The sequence below is a fragment of the Rhopilema esculentum genome, chromosome 9 (genome assembly GCF_057945365.1).
Source record: "Rhopilema esculentum isolate cy_ngs chromosome 9, ASM5794536v1, whole genome shotgun sequence".
Lineage (NCBI taxonomy): Eukaryota > Metazoa > Cnidaria > Scyphozoa > Rhizostomeae > Rhizostomatidae > Rhopilema > Rhopilema esculentum.
The window spans coordinates 537,798-547,835 of NC_142823.1; positions in this window are offsets into that span (position 1 = coordinate 537,798).

The following is a 10,038-nucleotide window of genomic DNA, read 5'->3' on the forward strand; positions in this document are numbered from 1 at the left end:
TTGTTCTGGAGGACTTCTCCCCTAGCAATTTCATCACAAGGTTCAGCTCTTGTGCTGCTGTGAGTTCAAGGTCTTCACAGTTGCTGATTTGAAGGATGCAATCCTTGCTCTATAATTTGCTGGGTTATCATCAAATTTGAGGAGGGCAGTTGAGATCAGCGCCCTTTTCATGAGGTGTTTTGTCAGAGTTGAGAAGGCGTCAGGCTGTTTCTGCTCAAATTTGTTGGGAACTTCAACGGTTGCTGGCAAAGGCTGTCATCGTGTGGTACTTGGTACATGCATGCTGAGTGTCGGGTTGAAACCAGAGTGCTGTGTCAGACCTGCAGGTGCTGGCAGAGATGTCTGGGGACGGAAAACCTGCTGAATTGATGGCTGATGCTGCGAAGAATGTTGCCTTGGAGTAGGCTTTGCCTTCATTACGGGCTGCTGAGTAAACCTTGTTGTTGTAGAGCATGGTGGTCTTGCTCGATTCAGTGTTATTGTGTCAGGCTGCTCTTCATCAACTGCAAATTGCTTCATTTGAGCATGGATTCTTACGAAGTCCTCTGTTCTTTGAATAGAATCAATTGGCACTGTATCTGGTTGAAGTTCGTTTTCACCTTCCAGATCTGCAGTTACGTTTGCCATTTTCTCGGCAGTAGCCATTGCTGCTTCTTGCTCTGCTTGAAGTACTGCCATATCTGTCATAAGTGTGCTTTCCGTGTGTTTTTGTTGACAATTAATCTTGCAGTTCGCTCGAGAAAGCATTTTTTTCTGTCACGCCCTCAAAGGTAGTCATTACTCTTTTGGCGATCGATAACCACAGTAAGTACTATAGACTGAGTGTCCAACTTGACTCATATGCCTTACTGAATAAATACGGTAACTAAAACGAGAATACATACTTCTTAGGATATAAGTTTGGTATACAAAACGATACAGCGACAAAGGATAATGCTAACCCTCATTCGTATAGTTCGATATATGTCCAATAGTTTAAAATAATTCATTAATTACTTACAAAATCCGTGCATCCAATAGCTTCAATTGTCCGAAAACAAAACGAAGTATTTTCTGCATCCTTTCAGATGAATGGGTGATGTGGCATGTGACTCAGACACTCACCATCTGGCTTCTGCTGTACAGGCTCGACAATTCCATCTGCAATCTGCGTCTTTACAATTTCGTCATACTTCTCAAGAATGTCTGGCATTCGTTTGAGCTTCTGATGCTGATTTCACAGTTTTGTTTCACAGAGCTGCCTGTTTTCTGGCAGAAAGTAATTCCCTTTCTTCCAAGGCAGTCTTACTGTGTGTCTTCCTTCTTCATTCTGGCTGATGTTGTTGGCAACTTTTTCATAGATGTTTTTGCTCCCGTCTTCAACCCCCAGAACATGAAGTTCCCATAACTGCTTGCGCTCTTTTTCAATGGATCCTGGATTCTGAATGACTATGTGCCTGATATAGATTATTTTCTGCATAAGATTCAAAATTCGGGCAAGGTGACTAGAAACGCCCACCTAGCTAGCAGAATAGAATACCTGAAAGGGTCGATACTTTCCAAAGATTCAAATAGATTCCAATATAATCATTAATCGTAAGAGGACTGTATAAAGATATAGAAAAGGACAGATCAACCAGTTACACTAAGGCCTAGGTTAAACGTCGCTCTTCTCATGTGCCGAACCCAAACCAGGTACAGTCAACTCTCGCCTTACGGACACCCCGATATAACGGACACCCCCCTATTACGGACACAAAAAAATCCCCGACTGAAATACAAAGAAATGACTGAACGTAATTCTCGCTATAACGGACTCTCGCTATTACAGAAATGCGGACACTACGTGTGGTCCCATTTGAACATTTAAAATATTCAACTCTCGATAGAACGGACACATGCTGAATATAACTGTCAGATTAAGTGTTAATTAAGAATATTGTTAATTAGGTGTCGATCTTAAGCATCCATTGTACAATCTATTTCCGCGGAATTTTAGCTTTCCCATAAAATTTAAACATAACTGGAATCTCCAGTCCCAATCCAGCCTCTCTGTTTACTCGCTTGCCACAAATAACTGCAACCCCACTGTTGTTTTCTCGTTTCAAAAAAGAAGAAACAATTTGAGATAATTCAAAGTGGATGTGCCCAAGAATTCGCCCATTTTCTTCAATAATTGCCACAGCATTTCTGTCTCTACCATTTTCTGGTTCTCGTTGAAGTACTAATGGTTCTTTAGGAATAAGAAAATTAGCCGAGAAATACATGTGTGGAAAGACGCAAATAAGTAACATCATAAAAAGCAAGGTATCAGTAAGAGAACAATATGAAAAAGGACTTCCTCAAGGAAAGAAACGAAACTGTACTTCTCAGTTTTCAGATTTAAACGATGCTGTCTGGGAATGGTATAAAAACAAGAATGATCAACTAATTCTAGTTGATGGTCCAATGATCCAGGAATTTGCATCTCAAGTTGCCGAAAAGCTAGGTTACATTGATTTCAAAGCCTCGAGTGGTTGATTGACAAGATTCAAAGAACGACACAATCTTTCACAACACAAAGTTTGCGGAGAATCTGCTGATGTTGCAGTGGATACAATGAAGTCTTGGAAAGAGCTGGTTGCCATCCGTATGATTTGAAGGGACGCTACTCGAACGTCAAGCTCGTGTTTTTTCCTGTAAATTGCACATCTGAGTTGCAACCTCTTGATCTCGGCATTATTCAAAACTTCAAAGTTCATTATAGAAAGCTTTTGCTACGCTTCATCATCGCAATGGCCTCAAGTGAAAGGAACGTCTCAGAGATCAGCAAATCACTCAACGTATTACAGGCAATGAATTGGATGGGGGAAGCATGGCATAATGTTAAAGTGACAACCAGTAAGTGTTTCAATTCTGGGGGAATTTCCAGCAATACACTGATAGAAGACGAGGAGGCAGATCCCTTCAGTGACCTTGATGACATCGATGAAGATCCCGAAAATCTAATTAAAGAAGTTTCACCCGAAACCACCATCACTCCATATACATACCTGCTATCAGATACCGAGCTGCCTATATGCTACTGCATGGTTAATGAAAAGGAACTGCTAGATTCTTTAATGATAAATGGGCAAGTGGAAGTGGTTATATCAGATGATAATGATGATGATGATGATGACGATGATAATGATGATAATGATATACATGAAGTCACTCCGACCACCAGCTTGAAGAGCTATCACGATGTTGCAAGGTCGGTGAGAGACATAGAAGTTTTTCTCATCCAGCGTGGTCTTGCGACGATAGCAAGTGAATTCGCATGCCTCAGTAGTAAAGTTGCAGCACATGCACTGAAAAAGCAATCACACCAGACGACACTTGAAGAGTACTTTTTACAACAATAAAACTACAAACTACAAAATGATACAAAATTTATAAACTCCAGCACTACAAATCTCTGTTAACAAAATTACACGATTGCTATTGATTAAAAAATTATTGATTAAATAATTTTTCAACCAATAAACTAGTGATTTTTTTCTCATCCCGCTATTATGGACTCTCGTTATTGTGGACGCAACATTTTGGTCCTGATGGTGTCCGTAATAACGAGAGTCGACTGTAGATGCAACTGTACATAAGGGGCTTGATAGCAAAAATGTATGTCTTGCCAAACCTGTACTGTATATTCCAAACTTTTATAAATTTTGTTGAAACTTTATTATGAAATAGAATCACTAAAGGCTTTGAAGTATTTCTAATTATGTTATTCTTGTTAATGTTCAGAAATGATCATTATTTGTATATGTCTAATGATTTACTATGTTAACTTTAAAATTGATAATAGGAAGAAAAGTTGTCCATAAGTTGTTGACCCTGAATGTTAGCATAGTTAGCTTGCTGTGGTGGGTTTTGTGTCTTGATCGAAAGTTGGACAAGTTTCAGTTCGTGCTGTCTGGTTTTCTCTGCTTCTTCTCTAGCAAAGGCCAAAAAATCACTCATTGGATCTTTTTCAACAAGTTCATTCATCATTTCCATCAGATCATGTAATTGGCCTTCCTTTCTTGTTTTTCTTTTTTTGACTGGCACCGGCACAAATAACTCTTGTGAGTCTGATGATGTAGCTGGTGATGCACCAGAAGGTATAGGTGATTGCTCATCAGATTGAGCAATGGCAGGGGGTTCCATTGCTTGATTCTCTTGTCTTTACTAAAGCAAACAATTGGTTGAACCAAGTGCCATACCCATGATCATTCTGGAAGCGTTTAATTCCACTTCCAGTCTTTATCAACGAGGCTGCCTTTTTGCATTCAGCCACAGACTTCTTGAATTTTGTCCTTAGTTGTATAGCTGTGTAAGGGCATTCTTCATTTAGTATCGATGAACGGCTTTTTAACTCTGTTAGGGCTTTTTGGTATATTTCCCCATTCTTTTGATTTCTTGTGTTTGTAAAAATGAGTTTTTTCTTAAAGTAATCATCATTTGCAATAATGTCTATCAGATCATTCAACAGACTTTCTTGCCATTGTGCCTTTCTACCTGGCTTCTTCTTCTCTTTGCTTTTCTTGCCTTTGAAGATATTAAGCATTGCATCTGTTGTGTGTAGTTGCGCTGCGATGCTGCTGATTTAACAAGAAAAGAACTGCGGCATCGTGTGTTGAATTACAAAAGGACTTGTCACCTTATTGTTGAATTATCGTCAATGAACCTTTAGAATACTTTGTTTCATGTTTCTAAGGTGTTTTAGAACGTTGTTTGTTTTGCCTTAATGTTATTCAGTTTTTAAAAAGTTGGATGTGAATATCATTAAATTGAGTTCACTGCTTTCCGATGTTTTTTTACTGTGATCTCGACTTGAACGCAAACGGATCACTGGAGTATTTAGAAAATTCCTCAAAGATACAACAGGAGTTAATTGGCGCAGTCGACAGGATGCTATCATCATTTTACAAACAACTCACCTAAGAAAATCAACAGGTCGTATTCCACTTTTTTTTATACAGCTTCAATAATCCGGTAAGCACGGTATTAGATTTTACGTTCACGTTCGATTTTAAGCTAAGCTATTATCAACATGTCTGAAACTGCAAAATTAATCGAATTAATGCAATTGCAAATTGCAAATCAGCAAAAACAAATGGAAGCTCAAGCGGCAGCTCATCAAGAACAAATGAAGGCTCTTCTCCATACAATGTCTTTTTCAGAATCAGAAACTGCACGTTTTACTTCTACATTACCTTCAGTACCTGTTTTCGAACCATTTGATTCTACAAGTGAATTGTGGCCAGACTACTACGATAGATTTTTGACATTTTTTGGTGCACATAATGTTGATGACGATAGAAAGGCTCAAATTTTCCTAATTAATCAATCTAAGGATGTTTACCGGTTACTGGGAAATTTGGCAAAACAGCAGAATTCACCCAAGCAAATTAATGATCTTAGCATGGATGAAATTGTAAATTTCATGAAGACGCAATATGACCCCAAACGATTTGTTGTACATGAACGCTTCAAGTTTTGGAGTGATATGCGCAGAAAGCCAGGTGAAACGCTACAGGAGCTTGTGGCACGTATTCGCCAAGATGCTACTACCTGTGGTTTTGCATCCATCAAGGATCCTCAGGATGAAGCACTCAGATCTCGTTTTATTTGTTCTGTAAACAATGAGGCAGTGCTAAAAGCCCTCTTTAAGGTCAAGGACGACGAACTGGATTTTGCTAGGGCTATTGAAATTGCCACAGAAACAGAGGATGCAGCTAAAGTGGCTAAAGACACGGTTTATGGGGCTAGGCCAAAATCTGTACACAAGGTCGCTCTACGGCCCTCTAACAAAGCAATGGAAACCAAGTCCAAGACAAGCAAATCAGCTTGTTACCGCTGTGAATGAAAGATCCTTGCCAAAGCTGGAAGTACCTATCAAGATCCAAGGGCAAACATGCACAATGGAACTGGATACTGCAACGAATGGGAACTTCATTTCAAAGCAGACATGGAAGGATTTGGGAAGTCCAAATCTTCAGAAGCCTGATTTACACTATGAATCAGCTCGAACTGCTACTAAGGAGCTGGGCATTTCTGTAGACCAAGCACTCAACGATGTCGAATCATGCCATGCAGTCTTTAGCAATCTAAAGGCCGACATCAAACTACAGGAGAAATGCAAGAAATTGTGCAATGAATTTAAAGATTTATGGAAACCGGAATTAGGATGCCTCAAGGACTATGAACTCGAAGTAAAGTTTAAGCCCAATGTCCAGTCTATCTTCAGGAAAGCACGGCCAGTTCCATTTGCCATGGAAGCTGATTTAGAAGAAGAATACCAGAAGGGTATAACAAAAGGAGTATGGGAAGCCTCACAATTTTGTCAATTTGGGACTCCAGTGGTTCCTATCAAGAAGGCTGTGCTCCCAGGACAAAAGAAACCCAAGATCAGAGTCTGTGGGGATTATTCTGTCACAGTCAACCATCAACTGGAGGATCATCGTCATCCGCTTCCTCTCCCCGAGGATCTTATGAGAAGATTAGGAGGAGGATATGGATTCACCAAAATTGACTTGGCAGATGCATATAACCAAATCAAGCTTGCACCGGAAAGTCAGCGAAGACTAGCACTTAGCACTCATAAGGGAGTGCTTTTGCAGAAAAGACTTCCATTTGGTATCAAATCTGCCCCCGGATACTTTCAACAAATCATGGATCAGCTCACCGTAGACTTTCCTGGTGTGGCTACCTATCTGGATGACATCCTTGTAAGCGGGATTGATGCTGAGAACCACCTGAGCAATCTTCGGCGTTTGCTCCAAAGACTGCAAGACAAAGGTCTCCGTTGTCGACAGGAAAAATGTCACTTTGCCCAGCCATATGTTGAGTATTTGGGACATCTACTGTCACAACAAGGAATCGCAAAAGGTCCTAAGGTAGATGCTGTTCTTAAAATGACAGCTCCTACAAACGTATCAAGTCTTAAAGCTTTCTTAGGATCTGCCTAGTTCTATGCCAAATTCCTACCATCAGAACTGGCTACAATAGCAGAGCCTTTGTACAAGCTGACAAAGAAGACGGTCAAGTGGAAATGGCAACAAGAACACCAAAAGTCTTTCCAACGTCTGAAAGACTTGCTTTCTTCAAAGAATGTCCTGGTTCATTTTGAAGAGAAGCACACCCTAGGTCTGGCATGCGATGCTTCAAACAGTGGAATTGGAGCCGTATTATTTCATCGTTTTCCAGATGGAAGCGAGCGCCCAATTGCCAACGTCTTCAAAACTCTCACAGAAAGTCAAAGGAACTATAGCCAAATCCAAAAAGAAGCACTGGCAATTGTGTTTGGATTGAAGAAGTTCTACCAGTACCTATTTGGACGGAAGTTTGTACTGGTCACAGATCATCGACCACTGTTAGCCTTATTTGGGCCAGGAAAAGATGGTCCTCTAATGGCTGCTAACCGACTGGCTCGTTGGGCTCTAATGTTAAGCCAATTCAACAACAAGATTGAATTCAGGAAGACTAAGGATCACGCTAATGCTGACGCTCTCAGTCGTCTATCTCTGCAGGAAGATTCACAATTTGATGAGGAGGAAAGTGTAGATGACACATTAATGGTCTGCCAGATACAGACAATCGACGAGAAAGTCACTCCAGCAGAACAAGGTTCTCTTGCAAGAGAGTCAGCAAAGGATCCAAGAATCTCAATGGTAATGAGATTCATTCGAGAAGGCTGGCAACCAAAGAAGAACAATGAAGGAACGGAAATGCACAGATTCCGACAGGTTGCTACTTTACTGTCCATATGTAATGGTTGTTTAGTCCATGGGTCGAGAGTGGTGATTCCAGCAAGCATGAGAAGAAACGTTCTGGGACTTCTTCACCTAGGACACTTTGGAATGCAGCGAATGAAGCAACTGGCTCGCACGGCTGTCTATTGGCCAAACATCGATGAGGATATTGAGGCCACATGCAGACACTGCATACCTTGCGGTCAGCATCAGAACAGACCAGCCAAACCTGCAATTCACCCATGGATGCTTCCAGAGAAACCCTGGAGCAGATTACACCTTGACCATGCGATCAACTTCATGGGTACAAACTGGTTGCTGCTTACAGATGCATATTCTAAGTACCCATGCATCCATCCAACACAGTCCGTTTCAGCCAAAGCTACGGTTGACCTATTGGAGCAGGACTTTGCGCATTTCGGTTTCCCACACACCTTAGTAACAGATAACGCTTCTGCATTCATGTCAGTCGAATTCCAGACTTGGTGTAAAGAGCGAGGCATTGTCCATCTCACCGGAGCTCCATACCATCCTGCCACTAATGGAGCAGCTGAACGACTGGTGCAAACTTTCAAGCAGGCACTCAAGAAGTCAAGTCTTCCTCCCAGAAAAGCCCGGCAAGAATTCCTCATGCAGCTTCGCAGAACTCCCAACTCCAGTGGGTATTCTCTGAGTGAACTGCTGAATTCACGTCAAATTAGAACCAAGATTGATACTCTATTACCATCTCCAGCGCATACAGCCCAGGGAAAACAAGCGAGAGAGGCTACCAAATCCCAGCAGAAAGAGATTATCTCTAAAGTAGTAACATCTTATAAAGTCGAAGATCCTGTCTACGCCCTCTACTTTGGTCCTAGAAGAGACAAAGAAGGTCGATGGGTGCCAGCTGTAATCATCAAGCGCAAAGGCTCTCGATCTTTCAATGTTCGAGTACAGCCAAAAGGCCCTACTTGGAGACGACACCTTGAGAAGTTGCAGCCGCGTTATGCTTCAGTAGAAGATGATGATCCCGGAGTTCCTCCTTCGCCGTCTACAGAGAGAGCAACTCCACCTCTGACTAGCGCTGCTACTTCCGTTGAACTGCCAGGATCTGCCACCGAAAGAAGGCCAGCTACACCAGAGTAGGGTCCTCACAACCCACGAAGATCAAAACAGGGCCCCTAAGCCTAAGAAGATGTTCTTGCCTTCGCCTTGAACTTCAAGGCTAGATGGGGAGGTGTTGTGTGTAGTTGCGCTGCGATGCTGCTGATTTAACAAGAAAAGAACTGCGGCATCGTGTGTTGAATTACAAAAGGACTTGTCACCTTATTGTTGAATTATCGTCAATGAACCTTTAGAATACTTTGTTTCATGTTTCTAAGGTGTTTTAGAACGTTGTTTGTTCTGCCTTGATGTTATTCAGTTTTTAAAAAGTTGGATGTGAATATCATTAAATTGAGTTCACTGCTTTCCGATGTTTTTTTACTGTGATCTCGACTTGAACGCAAACGGATCACTGGAGTATTTAGAAAATTCCTCAAAGATACAACAGGAGTTAATTGGCGCAGTCGACAGGATGCTATCATCATTTTACGAATAACTCACCTAAGAAAATCAACAGGTCGTATTCCACTTTTTTTTATACAGCTTCAATAATCCGGTAAGCACGGTATTAGATTTTACGTTCACGTTCGATTTTAAGCTAAGCTATTATCAACATGTCTGAAACTGCAAAATTAATCGAATTAATGCAATTGCAAATTGCAAATCAGCAAAAACATATGGAAGCTCAAGCGGCAGCTCATCAAGAACAAATGAAGGCTCTTCTCCATACAATGTTTTTTTTAGAATCAGGAACTGCACGTTTTACTTCTACATTACCTTCAGTACCTGTTTTCGAACCATTTGATTCTACAAGTGAATTGTGGCCAGACTACTACGATAGATTTTTGACATTTTTTGGTGCACATAATGTTGATGACGATAGAAAGGCTCAAATTTTCCTAATTAATCAATCTAAGGATGTTTACCGGTTACTGGGAAATTTGGCAAAACAGCAGAATCCACCCAAGCAAATTAATGATCTTAGCATGGATGAAATTGTAAATTTCATGAAGACGCAATATGACCCCAAACGATTTGTTGTACACGAACCCTTCAAGTTTTGGAGTGATATGCACAGAAAGCCAGGTGAAACGCTACAGGAGCTTGTGGCACGTATTCGCCAAGATGCTGCTACCTGTGGTTTTGCATCCATCAAGGATCCTCAGGATGAAGCACTCAGATCTCGTTTTATTTGTTCTGTAAACAATGAGGCAGTGCT